Genomic DNA, 16,451 nt, shown 5'->3' on the forward strand with positions numbered 1-16,451 from the left:
TCTGATGTTCTGCAAAATCTGGATCCCTACAAATCAGCTGGGCTAGACAATCTGGACCCTCTCTTCCTAAAATGATGCAACCCCTATTACTAGTCTGTTCAACCTCTCTTTCGTATCATCTGAGATTCCTAAAGGTTGGAAATCGGCTGCGGTCATCCCCCTATTCAAAGGGGGAGACACTCTAGGCGCAAACTTTTACAGACTTATGTGTATCCTGCTCTGCCTTTCTAAAGTCTTCGAAAGCCAAGTGAACAAACAGATCATCGACCATTTCGAATCCCACTGTACCTTCTCCGCTATGAAATCCGGTTTCCGAGCTGGTCAAGGGTGCACCTTAGCCACGCTCAAGGTCCTAAACTATATCATAACCGCCATCGATAAAAGACAGTACTGTGCAGCCGTACTCATCGACCTGGCCAAGGCTTTCGACTCTGTCAATCACCGTATTCTTATCGGCAGACTCAACAGCCTTGGTTTCTCTAATGACTGCCTTCCCTGGTTCACTAACTACTTCTCAGAAAGAGTTCAGTGTGTCAAATCGGAGGGCCTGTTGTCAGGACTTCTGGCAGTCTCTATGGGCCGACTCTTTTCTCTGTATATATCAATGATGTCGCTCTTGCTGCGGGTGATTATTTGATCCACCTCTACGCAGACAACACCATTCTCTATACATCTGGCCCTTCTTTGGACACTGTCTTAACAAACCTCTAAACGAGCTTCAATGCCAAACAACACTCCTTCCGTGGCCTCCAACTGCTCTTAAATACTAGTAAAACGAAATGCATGCTCTTCAGCCGATCGCTGTCCGCACCCGCCTGCCCAACTAGCATCACTACTCTGGACAGTTCTGACTTAGAATATGTGGACAACTATAAATACCTAGGTGTCTGGCTAGACTGTAAACTCTCCTTCCAGACTCATATTAAGCATCTCCAATCCAAAATGAAATCTAGAATCTGCTTCCTATTTCGCAACAAAGCCTGCTTCACTCACATTGCCAAACATACCCTTGTAAAACTAACTATCCTACCGATCCTTGACTTCAGCGATGTCATTTACAAAATAGCCTCCAACAGTCAACTCAGCAAATTGCATGCAGTCTATCACAGCGCCATTCGTTTTGTCACCAAAGTCCCATATACTACCCACCACTGCGACCTGTATGCTCTCGTTGGCTGGCCCTCGCTACATATTCGTCGCCAAACCCACTGGCTCCAGGTCATCTATAAGTCTCTGCTAGGTAAAACGCTGCCTTATCTCAGCTCACTGGTCACCATAGCAACACCCACCCATAGCACAGGCTCCAGCAGGTATATTTCACTGGTCATCCCCAACACCTCTTTGGCTGCCTTTCCTTCTAGTTCTCTGCTGCCAATGACTGGAACGAATTGCAAAAATCATTGAAATTGAAGACTTATATCAAATCAAAATCAAATGTATTTATATAGCCCTTCGTACATCAGCTGATATCTCAAAGTGCTGTACCCAGCCTAAAACCCCAAACAGCAAGCAATGCAGGTGTAGAAGCACGGTGGCTAGGAAAAACTCCCTAGAAAGGCCAAAATCTAGGAAGAAACCTAGAGAGGAACCAGGCTATGTGGGGTGGCCAGTCCTCTTCTGGCTGTGCCGGGTGGAGATTATAACAGAACATGGCCAAGATGTTCAAATGTTCATAAATGACCAGCATGGTCAAATAATAATAATCACAGGCAGAACAGTTGAAACTGGAGCAGCAGCACGGCCAGGTGGACTGGGGACAGCAAGGAGTCATCATGTCAGGTAGTCCTGAGGCATGGTCCTAGGGCTCAGGTCCTCCGAGAGAGAGAAAGAAAGAGAGAAAGAGAGAATTAGAGAGAGCATACTTAAATTCACACAGGACACCGGATAGGACAGGAGAAGTACTCCAGATATAACAAACTGACCCTAGCCCCCCGACAGAAACTACTGCAGCATAAATACTGGAGGCTGAGACAGGAGGGATCATGAGACACTGTGGCCTCATCCGATGACACCCCCGGACAGGGCCAAACAGGAAGGATATAACCCCACCCACTTTGCCAAAGCACAGCCCCCACACCATCAACCACCAACTTACCATCCTGAGACAAGTATAGCCCACAAACATCTCCGCCACGGCACAACCCAAGGGGGGGGGGGGGGGGGCGCCAACCCAGACAGGAAGATCACATCAGTGACTCAATCCACTCAAGTGACGCACCCCTCCTAGGGACGGTATGAAATAGCCCTAGTAAGCCAGTGACTCAGCCCCTGTAATAGGGTTAGAGGCAGAGAATCCCAGTGGAAAGAGGGGAACCGGCCAGGCAGAGACAGCAAGGGCGGTTCGTTGCTCCAGAGCCTTTAAGTTCACCTTCACACTCCTGGGCCAGACTACACTCCATCATATGACCCACTGAAGAGATGAGACTTAAAGGTTGAGACCGAGTTTGAGTCTCTCACATGGGTAGGCAGCCCATTCCATAAAAATGGAGCTCTATAGGAGAAAGCCCTGCCTCCAGCTGTTTTGCTTAGAAATTCTAGGGACAATTAGGAGGCCTGCGTCTTGTGACCGTAGCGTACGTGTAGGTATGTACGGCAGGACCAAATCAGAGAGATAGGTAGGAGCAAGCCCATGTAATGCTTTGTAGGTTAGCAGTAAAACCTTGAAATCAGCCCTTGCCTTGACAGGAAGCCAGTGTAGGGAGGCTAGCACTGGAGTAATATGATTATGACCAAATTTTTTGGTTCTAGTCAGGATTCTAGCAGCCGTATTTAGCACTAACTGAAGTTTATTTTGTGCTTTATCCGGGTAGCCGGAAAGTAGAGCATTGCAGTAGTCTAACCTAGAAGTGACAAAAGCATGGATGATTTTTCTGCATCATTTTTGGACAAAAAGTTTCAGATTTTTGCAATGTTACGTAGATGGAAAAAAGCTGTCCTTGAAACAGTCTTGATATGTTCTTCAAAAGAGAGATCAGGGTCCAGAGTAACGCCGAGGTCCTTCACAGTTTTATTTGAGACGACTGTACAACCATTAAGATTAATTGTCAGATTCAATAGAAGATCTCTTTGTTTCTTGGGACCTAGAACAAGCATCTCTGTTTATATCTCCATCACTAACTTTAAGCATCAGCTGTCAGAGCAGCTTACCGATCGCTGCATCTGTACACAGCCCATCTGAAAATAGCCCATCAAACCAACTACCTACCTCATCCCCATATTTGTTTTTCTGCTCTTTTGCACACCAGTACACGCCCTGGCCTTAGTATTTTGTTTTTTCTTTATTCTTTTGGTCAGGCCAGGGTGTGACATGGGTGAATTATGTGTTCGTCTTGTCTAGGGTTTTTTGTAGATTGATGGGGTTGTGTTTAGTATAGTAGTCTAGGTAAGTCTATGGTTGCCTAGAGTGGTTCTCAATCAGAGGCAGGTGGTTATCGTTGTCTCCGATTGGGAACCATATTTAGGCAGACAAATTCTTTAGGTACAGTATTTCGTGGGTGATTGTTCCTGTCTCTGTGTTTGTTGCACCAGATAGGGCTGTTTCGGTTTTCACGTTTCTTGTTTTTTGTATATACACGTATTTTCATCTTTATTAAAGATGTTTATGAATAACCACGCTGCATTTTGGTCCTCCTCTCCTTCGACAGAAGAAAACCGTAACAATCTGCACATCTATCACACCAGTGTTAATTTTCTAAATTGTAATTTCTTTGCCACTATGGCCTATTCATTTGCACACACTGTATAAATATTTTTATATTGTGTTATTGACTGTACGTGTGTTTATACCATGTTCTTTGTTCTTTGTTGTTTTTGTCGCACTTCATCTTGGCCAGGTCGCAGTTGTAAATAAGAATTTGATCTCAACTGGCCTACCTGGTTAAATAAAGGTGAAATAAAATACATTTTAAAAATCCACTTGAACAGGCATACCTTCCATTACTACACCCTGTGGTCAGAAGAAACAAAATAGTGAAATCATAGGATCGGACCCTTTTTGTAATTTTTGCCTAAAATGACATACCCAAATCTAACTGCCTGTAGCTCAGGTCCTGATGCAAGGATATGCATATTCTTGATGTCATTTGAAAGGAAACACTTAGAAGTTTGTTTAAATGTGAAATTAATGTAGGGGAATATAATAGATCTGGTATAATATTAAAACATAAAAAAATCATGTTTGAAATACAAGAGAAAGGCCACAATGTTTTATTGGAGTTTAGGCGCAAATGTGGTCTGCCCAAATGTGCTTAATTGGTTTATTGATACATTTTCAAGTACATAACTGTGCACTTTCCTCAAACAATAACATGGCATTATTTCACTGTAACAGCTACTGTAAATTGCAATGCAGTTCGATTAACAAGAATTTAAGCTTTCTGTCCATATAAGACGTGTATGTCCTGGGAAATGTTCTTGTTACTTAAACCGTAAAGCTAATCACATTAGCGCATGTTAGCCACACCGATCCCGTAGTTAACACTGAAGTCACCAAGCTCATAAAATAAATTGTTAATTTAATTTTTTAAGTTCATTGGAAATAAATTGGGCTCAGAGTACCTAGCATAAGAATGAAAGTTTACAATGTAGGTGCACAGGTCAAGATTGATTTTTGTAATCAAGGTGACAGACATTGACACATTCAATTCCGCCTTGCATACTCTTGCCTGCATCTAGCAAATCTAGGGCGTAATCATTTGTCCAAAAGTTGCAAACGAGAGTTTCTCTTGGACAAATTCAGTTAAGTTTATCCGCGTTTTGTTTTCCGTTTGCTTCCGTTTAAGAAACGCTTAACAGAATTGGCAGAATGAATACGCCAAATTATCAAACGCAATCACAGTTCACGTTCATAGCAGCCACATACAAAAAGTATGATCCCTTTGATCATTGTATAATTCCCTCTCACATCTACACGCTCTCCTCCTCTCACCATTTCCCTTCACTTGTGTACTTCAGTGCACAACACATCAGCTGTCTGTGACCAGACGAAAAAACCTCTCCAAGCCAAACCTTCATACCATAACTGCTAACCGCTACACGTTGTCAACATATTAGTTAACGTCAGGGAGGTAGGTAACCTAGTGGTTGGAGCGTTGGGCTAGTAACCAAAAGGTTGCTGGATTGAATCCCTGAGCTGGCAAGGTAAAAATCTGTCGTTCTGCACCTGAACAAGTTAATCCACTGTTCCCCGGTAGGCCGTCATTGTAAGTAAGAATTTGTTCTTAACTGACTTGCCTAGTTAAATTAAGGTTAAATGTTCACAAAAATGTCATAGTCAACATAGCTACTAGATCTAACGTGTTAGTAAACCTGCTACATTCATGCAGTTTAGCAGTTACACTGTCGGGCCCTGGTGGCAATAAATTAATAAAACCAAAAGCTTACCTTGCCTTGGAAGAGTTCCAGTGTTGGATAGCCATAGCGAGCTAGCTAACATTGCAGCCCTCTGTTTGAGCTGGGTGTTTGAGTAGGCTAAACTAGCTAGCTGCATTCACCAGCTAAGTATGTCTAAGTGAAAAAAATACTACAAAATATAACTAGTACTCTCTCGCTTCTCCTTCATTTTTGAAGAAATACATTTTTTTCAAAACTGTTATACTTTTGTCTTTCTTTCTGAGTCAACTACTCAACACATGTTCTGCACTGCAGTGGTAGCTAGCTGTAGTTTATGCTTTCAGTACTAGATTAATTCTCTAATCCTTTGATTTGGTGGACAACATGTCAGTTCATGCTGCAAGAGCTTTGATAGGTTGTAGGACGTCCTCCGGAAGTTTTCATGATTACTGTGTAAGTCTATGGAAGGAGAAGTGAGAACCATGAGCCTCTTAGGTTTTGTATGAAGTCAATTTAACCAGAGGACAGAAACTAGCTGTCCAACAGCTACACCATGGTGTTACCTTACAGAGTGCTGTTGAGGCTACTGTATAATTTCATTGCAAAACAGTGTTTTAATCAATTATTTGGTGACGTGAATATATTTAAATAGTTTTATCTAAAAAGGATAATTTTTAAATGTTTCACTATTTGAATTTTTATGAAATTCACTGAGGATGGTCTTCCCTTCCTCCTCTGAGGAGCCTCCGCTTATGTCAATACACATCCAAGAGTACAACCAGTTTTTTAGACACTTGCTGCTGATGAGTATTTTTTTTATTTTTCTGGCTGAGACAGTTTGTTTGGATTGCCAATAATAATTGATAATTGAACTACTATTAGGGGCGGTAGGTACCCCAGCGGCTAGGGAGTTGGACCTGTGGCCAAAAATTGACAATACATTTAAATTGTCCACAACAAATAAGAGTGAGATATAACTTATTAGTCCATACAAGATGGACATTTTTCCTCTGCTTTTAACCCAACCACTCCGATATACACACAAACATCAGGTTTGGATCACTGGATCAGAAGGCAGCCTCAGTGCACCCACCCACTGCGGAGCCAGGCCCAGCCATTCAGAATAAATTTTTCTCCACAAAAGGGCGTTATTACAGACAGAAAATACTCCCCTCTACCCTCAGACAATCACGCCGGTGAAGTAGCCGGATGTGGAGGTCCGGTCTGGCGTGGTTACACGTGGTCTGCAGTTGTGAGGTCGGTTGGATGTACTGCCAAGTTCTCTAAAACGACGTTGGAGGTATCTTATAGTGGCGAAATTAACATTAAATTCTCTGCCAACAGCTCTGGTGGACATTCCTGCAGTCAGCATGCCAATTGCACACAAAACTTGAGACATCTGTGGCATTGTCTTCTGTGACAAAACTGCACATTTAAGAGTGGCCTTTTATTGTCCCCAGCACAAGTTGCACCTCTGTAATGATCATGCTGTTTAATCAACTGCTTGATATGCCACACCTGTCAAGTGGATGGATTATCAAAGCAAAGGAGAAATGCTCACTAACAGGGATGTAAACAAATCCCGTATCTGTCGCAGAATGTTGCTGCTAACCTTGTGCGATAGCAAGCCTTTTCCTTTTGGACAAAAATGATGAGAATATGGAGAGTTATGAAGTTATGAAAACTGGGTGTTTTGCAAATGTTGAACTTGTAATATGGCTACTAATACTGGAAAAGCTCAATTAAAGTCCAAGTATACAAATTTGATGATATTCTTGCAGAAAAAATGTAATTTGAATGTAAATGTATCCTTCAAGATTTGCCCAAATGTGACTTCACACTAAATGTCATGTAGTTTGCTCATACTTCAAGTTATCCGTCTGAAACTCTGCACATACACTGCTGCCATCTGGTGGACACCATCAGAATTACAACCAGAGTGATGGCTAGATTTGGGGCCTTTCTGTTGCCTTTCAAAGACGGTGGTAGAACAAAATTAAAACGGTTGGTTTATTCTTTGTATTTTCTTCTACCAGATCTATTGTGTTATATTCTCCTACATTCAATTCACATTTCCACAAACTTCAGTGTTTCCTTTCAAATGGTACCAAGAATATGCGTATCCTTGCTTCAGGGCCTGAGATACAGACAGTTAGAAAAAAGATGTCAATACGCACATTTTTTGGCATTTTGTAACAGATGTCTATTTCCACTCATTAAATAGCGTGAGTATACAGTACATGCAGTTTGGATGCTGGAATTATTTGGGAGTGGACAAACATGCACTTTTTGAAGTGATTTGTTTGAAAATAGCATGACTGATTATGTTCATGCCAAATGTAAAGGTAATACATTTTTTACAGTTTAAATTACATCTTTATTAATAGGCCCATAAAAAAAAGAATGTGCGTGCACTCAATAGAGACCCTCAAATCTCACGGTGTAATTAGCACTTCCTCTTTCCTTCAAATCACCATATGATTCAATTGACATGCTTCCACTCCTGGTACGTGGTGCATAATAAGAATTTACACTGCGACGCCAGAGATGACATCTTTTTCTGAAAATTCCCTGAGACACAATGCACTTTCCTTTTGTTCTCCTGACGTACAATAAATCAACACCATACCACTCCTGGTCACTGATTGACTCCACCTTCCCAATCACCAACACTGGATTGCTGAGGAGTGGAAAAACAATCACCAGGTCTGATAAATTGCCAGTTCAAATCAAATCAAATGTTATTTGTCACATGCCCGAATAACAGTGAAATGCGTACTTACAAGCCCTTAACCAACAACGCAGTTTTAAGAAAATACCGAAAAGAGATTTAAAAAAAAAGTAAAAGTAAGAGACAAGAAAAACAAATCATTAAAGAGCAGCAGTTAAAAACAATAGCGGGGCTAAAAACAGGGGGTTCCGGTTCAGTGTCAATGCGCAGGGGCACCAGTGTCGAGGTAGTTTAGGTAATTATGTACATGCAGGTAGGGTTATTAAAGTAGCTATGCATAGAAGATAACAGAGAGTAGCAGCGGCGTTGTGGTGGTGCGGGGGTGCAAATAGTCTGGGTAAACATTTGATTAGCTGTTCGGGAATCTTATGGCTTGGGGGTAGAAGCTGTTTAGAAGCCTCTTGGACCTAGACTTGGCGCTCCGGTATCTCTTGCCATGTGGTAGCAGAGAGAACAGTCTATGACTAGGGTGCCTGGAGTCTTTGACAATTGTTAGGGCCTTCCTCTGACACCGCCTGGTATAGAGGTCCTGGATGGCAGGAAGCTTGGCCCCGGTGATGTACTGGCTGGTAGCACTACCCTCTGTAGTGCCTTGCAGTCGGAGGCCTGAGCATTGCCATACCAGGCAGTGATGCAACCCATCAGGATGCTCTCGATGGTGCAGCTGTAAAACCTTTTGAGGATCTAAGGACCCATGCCAAATCTTTTCAGTCTCCTGAGGGGGAATAGGTTTTGTCGTGCCCTCTTCACGACTGTCATGCTGTGCTTGGACGATGATAGTTTGTTGGTGATGTGGATGCCAAGGAACTTGAAGCTCCCAACCTGCTCCACTACAGCCCCGTCGATCAGAATGGGGGCGTGCTCGGTCCTCCTTTTCCTGTAGTCCACAATCATCTCCTTAGTCTTGATCAAGTTGAGGGGGAGGTTGTTGTCCTTGCACCACCAGGTCAGGTCTCTGACCTCCTCCCTATAGGCTGTCTCATCGTTGTTGGTTGATCAGCCCTACCACTGTTGTGTCATCAGCAAACTTGATGATGGTGTTGGAGTTGTGCCTGGCCACACAGTCATGAGTGAACAGGGAGTGCAGGAGGAGACTGAGCAAGCACCCCTGAGGGGCCCCTGTGTTGAGGATCAGTGCGATTTAATCTTAGTCTTGTATTGACACTTTGCCTTTTTGATGGTTCGTCAAGGGGAAAGTGGGATTTCTTATAAGCTTCAGGGTTAGAGTCCCGCTCCCTAAAAGCTGCAGCTCTATCCTTTAGCTCAGTGCGACTGTTGCCTGTAATCCATGGCATCTGGTTGGGGTATGTATGTACAGTCACTGTGGGGACAACGTCATCGATGCACTTATTGATAAAGCCAGTGACTGATGTGGTGTATTCCTCAATGCCATCGGAAGAATCATGGAACTTATTCCAGTCTGTGCTAGCAAAACAGTCCTGTAGTTTAGCATCTGCTTCATCTGACCACTTTTTTATAGACCGAGTCACTGGTGCTTCCTGCTTAAATTTTTGCTTGTAAGCAGGAATCAGGAGAATAGAGTTATGGTCAGATTTGCCAAATGGAGAGCGAGGGAGAGCTTTGTACGTGTCTCTGTGTGTGGAGTGAAGGTGGTCTAGAATTCTTTCCCCCACTTGGTTGCACATGTAACATGCTGATAGAAATTCGGTAAAACTGATTTAAGTTTCCCTGCATTAAAGTTACCAGCCACTAGGAGCACTGCCTCTGGATGAGCGTTTTCCTGTTTGTTTATGGCGGAATACAGCTCATTGAGGCGATTTTAGTGCCAACCTCACTGATATGTAGACAGCTACGAAAAATACAGATGGAAACTCTCTTGGTAGATAGTGTGGTCTACAGCTTATCATGAGCTACTCTACCTCAGGTGAGCAAAACTTGGAGACTTCCTTAGATATTGTGCACCAGCTGTTGTTTACATAAATGCATAGGCCCCCGCCCGTGTCTTACCAGAGGATGCTATTCTGTCTTGCCGATACAGTGTATAATCCACCAGCTGTATGTTCCTAATGTCGTTGTTCAGCCACAACTCGGTGAAACATAAGATATTACAGTTTTTAATGTCCCGTTGGTAGCATATACATGCTTTCAGTTCACCCCATTTATTTTCCAGCAAGGCAGATTAGCCACTTATCGCCTGATCCTCGCAAGGCACTATGATCTTTTGCCTCGAATTCTGTTTCCTTCTCCAGCAAATCACTGGAATCGGGGCCTGGTCAGGTGTCTGCAGTATATCCTTCGCGTCCGACTCATTGAAGAACCCCTCGTCCAAATTGAGGTGAATAATCCAAGTTCTAATGTCCAGATGCTCTTTTCGTTCATAAGCGACGGTAGCAGCAACAAAATGTACAACACAAGTTACGAACAACGCGAAAAACCAAACAAAATCATATGATTGTTTGAGAGCCGATAAGACGGACCCTCCGGCGCCATCATCAAGTTGCGTTAGCTGATGGCAAGAGTCAAGATTTGGCTTAAGCAGCATGAGTCCAATGCCCCATCCTACCTAGTGTCAACGAGGCTGTTCTGGAGGGGAAGAGGAGTCTGACCTGGTACTAGATGAGTGTACCTAATAAACTGGCCATTGAGTGTATATCTAGTCATATCGCATGCCTGGTATACTATAGGCTACAGCAAAAGCAGAAAGCTTACTCCTAATTTTCAGAATGTATATGATACAGCAGCCTATCTTCAGGTTGTATTACTCTGGAGACCCCTCCCTCGTTGACGCCCATTCCCAGCACAACTCCCTCCCACCAAACTGTAGGCTACCTCCCATAATACGATACAATGAAATGATAAAATAGAGGTCGCTCGCTCAGAAGTTTACACATATTAACACGAAAAAGACCAAGCTGTTGGCTGGTGACGTGACACAGAGCTCTCAAATACGCAATATTCTGGAGAAAAAATGAAAGGAAATTTGGATGATCTACTAGTTGACACCTGAACGGAGTAAGATTTATATTGAAGGAGCCAGCCAGGGGTGCCGTTTGGAAAGCAGTCACATTGGCATTCGTGGAAAGGGAATTAGTATGGGTTTGAGTGCAGTACTGTATTTGTAAGCAGACGGAACGCACGCCTTCCTCATTAGAAACGGTTGTATCGGGAGCTGGACTACAGGAGTGGATTCAAGCAACAGTGGAGGTAAACCCGTTTGATAACGTTACTCACACTTTACATACGAGAGCATAGATTATATAGTCAATGGCAAGCACCAAATCTACCTAACTGTCCCTGTGCAAGGCTATTGACATCAAGTCGAATGTCAAATCGCTCTTGCAAGCTGCTGTCTCGCTGCATAGCGTTGAATGGCACATCTATCGTGGCCGTTCAATTCCAACACACAGACGCTTAAACGGGTAGTAACGTTATTACGTCGAGAAAATAACGTGACAACATTCAGGTTTTCTTTAGGTTTGCTTTGTGTGGTCGAAGACCACTAGCTCAGTCACCCGAACAGGCTCGAAGAAGCATAATTTTCACCCATTTGCCTTTGATAATGTCATGGATGCGGTTTTAAAACAGACACGTAACACATTTTCCCCAAACTGTTAGGTACTAGGTCGGTTCGATTTGTTGACCCCACCTATCAAACGTGTAACGTTATAATAAGACATTGTCACATTCTCAATGGACAAGCAACAGTCAACGTGACGCATTTGGTTGAGTTACTTTGTATCTGACTAGTAGCGTTCCATGTCGCGGGGAGTGGGGGTGTAATTACTCTTTGACTTGTATTGTTACACATGTAGCCACTGCCATATTTGCCACTGGTCAACAGGGCTTATTCAGTGAGGTTGCGTTTGGTGTATGGAGATGCTTGCAGGATGGGCATCATAAGCGTTTTGATGAGGGGGAAACGGCACTTTCCAGAGCAACAATGTATTCATTATCTATAGTAACTATAATATAGAATCATGCCATTTTATTGTAAGGAACCATGTCCATACTCTACAAAGCACATGGGTTAGTTTAACTTTTTTTTTTTATATTAACCTGAATTCCCAAGGAGCCTTAAAGGGGAAAACCATCGAGCTATTCAGCAAAGAGCGCAATAGGTGACTGCAGAAGGAGATCCCCAAACTTGGCCTACCTCTATAGGGAATATGGTACCTTAGTCCTAGTTCGTATTCCGCTCTACATTGTGTCAATGTCTCATAGTGAGGGAAGACATGGGCATAGAGACCCACATTCCTCAACAACTCTTAATTTGCCGACATTGAGCAACAGTCCTCTCAAAGCCCATGTCACGAGTCGCTATGGGCCTTGGTCAATCCTCATGAAATACCACAATGATGTTATTCTCAGCAGGGAAGACAGGCTAAAGTTGTTATGGCGTGGAGAGGTGACATCTCAACAAAGGTTGCATGCAACTGTATCTACACTAGGAAAAAAATGATCTTGGTTGGTCGAGAGTAGTCTGTTCTTTCGACCTATTAGTCAACATTTTTTAACGCATATTTTTCCCTAAATAGACACACCCTATGTGTTAATAAAATCAACCAGATGTAGGCTACAGAGCTTGTCTGATGCTTTTAGCACACTGTGATTAAATAATTAAGGCACGCCAATGACTCGAGGGAGACAGAGATCAAGATCGCCTAACCAGAATTAAAAAACCTGTTCCCATTCCCCCACTTCCCCCTCCTCCAGCAGCTGCTGGCCTTGGCAGATTCTGCCATTTAAGCTCCTGAAGTTGTCGGTAATAGGCTACACCAGGGGTCGGCAACCTTTTCCATTTGAAGTGCCAATTTATCTTAACATTCATACTGATCTGCATGCCAGTTATGATTGTCAAATGCACATTTTCGTGGAACAGTTTCATTTATAATACTCTTCTCAAAATTCCAAAAGTGACTCCTATTTCCATTAGCAACTATGTAAAAATAGCCTACATAAAGCCAACAAATAAAAACATTGAAGCCTGCAGGTAGAAAATATCCTGATAATAAATATCTGATAAATCACATTGGCTACGCATGGCCTGTCTGCAAGGAACTTGAAACATTGTATCAACTATAAACTTGTTCCTGCCTGAAGCTTACACTTGCAAAATTGTATAAAATATTCTGCGCCCTCAGTTTCCAGCGCCATTGATCTCCGGACAGACACAGCTGTAGGCTATTTGAGCAAGGGAAAATAAGTAGTCAGGTAGGCCTATTTTATGACGTTTCCACCGGATCAGAGCATTACATTTTTTCCCCCTTTCACACCAAGTGGTTATTGAAAGAGCTGGAAAGATTTTTCAAATAGGCTACGTTGAGGAACTACTGTCATCCTCAATGGATGTAAAAACAGACTTTGTTTACTTTCTGTTTGAGGTGAAGAAAAATTTACTTTGAGAAGCTCCACAGTGGTGGTGTGTTAAGACAATCAGAAATACTATCAGATCCAAAAATGGGCACATTTACAGGCCTACATTTGGATGCAGGCCAGGTAGCCTAGGCCTACTTCTATGCATAATCAGGTATGCATAGAAGGCCTGTTTTCAACAGACATCACCGGCAACAACGTCGCCTATGGGCACAAATCTACCGTTGCTGGACCAGACAGGACTGGCAAAAAATGCTCTTCACTGACGAGTCACGGTTTTGTCTCACCAGGGGTGATGGTCAGATTCACATTTATCGTCAAAGGAATGAGCTTTACACAGAGGCCTGTACTCTGGAGCGGGATTGAGGTGGAGGGTCCGTCATGGTCTGGGGCGGTGTGTCACAGCATAATCGGACTGAGCTTGTTGTCATTGCAGGCAATCTCAACACTGTGTGCTACAGGGAAGACATCCTCCATCTTGTGGTACCTTTCCTGCAGGCTTATCCTGACATGACCCTCATGACAATGCCACCAGCCATACTGCTCGTTCTGTGCGTGATTTCCTGCAAGACAGGAATGTTAGTGTTCTGCCATGGCCAGCGAAGAGCCCTGATCTCAATCCCATTGAACACGTCTGGGACCTGTTGGATCTGAGGGTGAGGGCTAGGGCCATTCCCCCCCCAGAAATGTACGGGAACTTGCAGGTGCCTTGGTGGAAGAGTGGGGTAACGTCTCACAGCAAGAACGGGCAAATCTGGTGCAGTCCATGAGGAGGAGATGCACTGCAGTACTTAATGCAGCTTGTGGCCACACCAGATACTGACTGTTACTTTTGATTTTGATACCCCTTTGTTCATGGACACATTATTCCATTTCTGTTAGTAACATGTCTGTGGAACTTGTTCAGTTTATGTCTAATATGTTGAATCTGGTTATGTTCATACAAATATTCACACATGTTAATTAAGTTTGCTGAAAATAAACGCAGTTGACAGTGAGAGGACATTTATTTTTTTTGCTGTGTGTGTGTGTGTGTGTGTGTGTGTGTGTGTGTGTATATATATACAGTTGAAGTCGGAGGTTTACATACACTTAGGTTGGAGTCATTAAAACTTGTTTTTCAAACACTCCACAAGTTAATTGTTAACAAACTCTAGTTTTGGCAAGTCGGTTAGGACATCTACTTTGTGCATGACACACACAAGCAATTTTTTGAACAATTGTTTACAGACAGATTATTCCAAAAGGCACTGTATCACAATTCCAGTGGGTCGGAAGTTTACATACACTAAGTTGACTGTGCCTTTTAAACAGCTTGGAAACGGCTTGAAAGTTCCAGAAAATGTCATAGCTTTAGAAGCTTCTAATAGGCTAATTGACATAATTTGAGTCAATTGGAGGTGTACCTGTGAATGTATTTCAAGGCCTACCTTCAAACTCAGTGCTTATTTGCTTGACATCATGGGAAATTCAAAAGAAATCAGCCAAGACCTCATAAAAAAAATTGTAGACCACGAGTCTGGTTCATCCTTGGGAGCAATTTCTAAATGCCTGAAGGTACCACATTCTTCTGTACAAACAATAGTACGCAAGTATAAACACCATGGGACCACGTATCCATCATACCGCTCAGGAGGGAGACACGTTGTCTCCTACAGATGAATGTAGTTTTGTGCAAAAAGTGCAAATCAATCCCAGAACAACAGCAAAGGACCTTGTGAAGATGCTGGAGGAAACGGGTAAAAAAGTATCTATATCCACAGTAAAACGAGTCCTATATCAACATAACCTGAAAAGCCGCTCAGCAAGGAAGAAGCAACTGCTCAAAAACCGCCATAAAAAAGCCAGACTATGCTTTGCAAATGCACTTGGGGACAAAAATTTTACTTTTTGGAGAAATGTCCTCTGGTCTGATGAAACAAAAATAGAACTGTTTGGCCATAATGGCCAATCGTTATGTTTGGATGATAAAGGGGGAGGCGTGCAAGCCGAAGAACAACATCCCAACCGTGAAGCACGGGGGTGGCAGCCTCATGTTGTGGGGGTGCTTTGCTGCAGGAAGGACTGGTGCACTTCACAAAACAGATGGCATCATGAGGATGGAAAATTATGTGGATATATTGAAGCAACATCTCAAGACATCAGTCAGGAAGCTAAAGCTTGGTCGCAAATGGGTCTTCCAAATGGACAATGACCCCAAGCATACTTCCAAAAGTTGTGGCAAAATGGCTTAAGGACAACAAAGTCAAGGTATTGGAGTGGCCATCACAAAGCCCTAACCTCAAACCTATTGAACATTTTTTGGGCAGAACTTATGCAAGGAAGGAGGCCTACAAACCTGACTCAGTTACATCATGTCTGTCAGGAGGAATGGGCCAAAATTGACCCAAATTATTGTGGGAAGCTTGTGGAAGGCTACCCAAAACATTTGACCCAAGTTAAACAATTTAAAGGAAATGCTAACAAATACTAGTTGAGTGTATATAAACTTCTCAAATCAAATTTTATTTGTCACATACACATGGTTAGCAGATGTTAATGCGAGTGTAGCGAAAGGCTTGTGCTTCTAGTTCCGACAATGCAGTAATAACAAGTAATCTAACTAACAATTCCAAAACTACTGTCTTGTACACAGTGTAAGGGGATAAAGAATATGTACATAAGGATATATGAATGAGTGATGGTACAGAGCAGCATAGGCAAGATACAGTAGATGGTATCGGGTACAGTATGTACAAATGAGATGAGTATGTAAACAAAGTGGCATAGTATAAAGTGGCTAGTGATACATGTATTACATAAGGATACCGTCGATGATATAGAGTACAGTATATACGTATGCATATGACATGAATAATGTAGGGTAAGTAACATTTATATAAGGTAGCATTGTTTAAAGTGGCTAGTGATTTATGTCCTTTCCCATCAATTCCCATTATTAAAGTGGCTGGAGTTGAGTCAGTGTCAGTGTGTTGGCAGCAGCCACTCAATGTTAGTGGTGGCTGTTTAACAGTCTGATGGCCTTGAGATAGAAGCTGTTTTTCAGTCTCTCGGT

At 42.8% G+C, this 16,451-nt stretch overlaps 1 protein-coding gene across 1 annotated transcript in view; it reads left to right on the plus strand.

The window, feature by feature from the left end:
* The first annotated feature begins 10,853 nt into the window (after window positions 1-10,853).
* myo9ab (myosin IXAb) overlaps window positions 10,854-16,451 on the plus strand; it is a 226,858-nt gene continuing 221,260 nt past the window's right edge. The window contains exon 1 of the mRNA XM_036950868.1: window positions 10,854-11,227. The gene's annotated coding sequence lies outside the window, so the exon portion shown is untranslated. The remainder of the gene's footprint in view (window positions 11,228-16,451) is intronic.

Source organism: Oncorhynchus mykiss, chromosome 2 (genome assembly GCF_013265735.2).
Source record: "Oncorhynchus mykiss isolate Arlee chromosome 2, USDA_OmykA_1.1, whole genome shotgun sequence".
Taxonomy (NCBI): domain Eukaryota; kingdom Metazoa; phylum Chordata; class Actinopteri; order Salmoniformes; family Salmonidae; genus Oncorhynchus; species Oncorhynchus mykiss.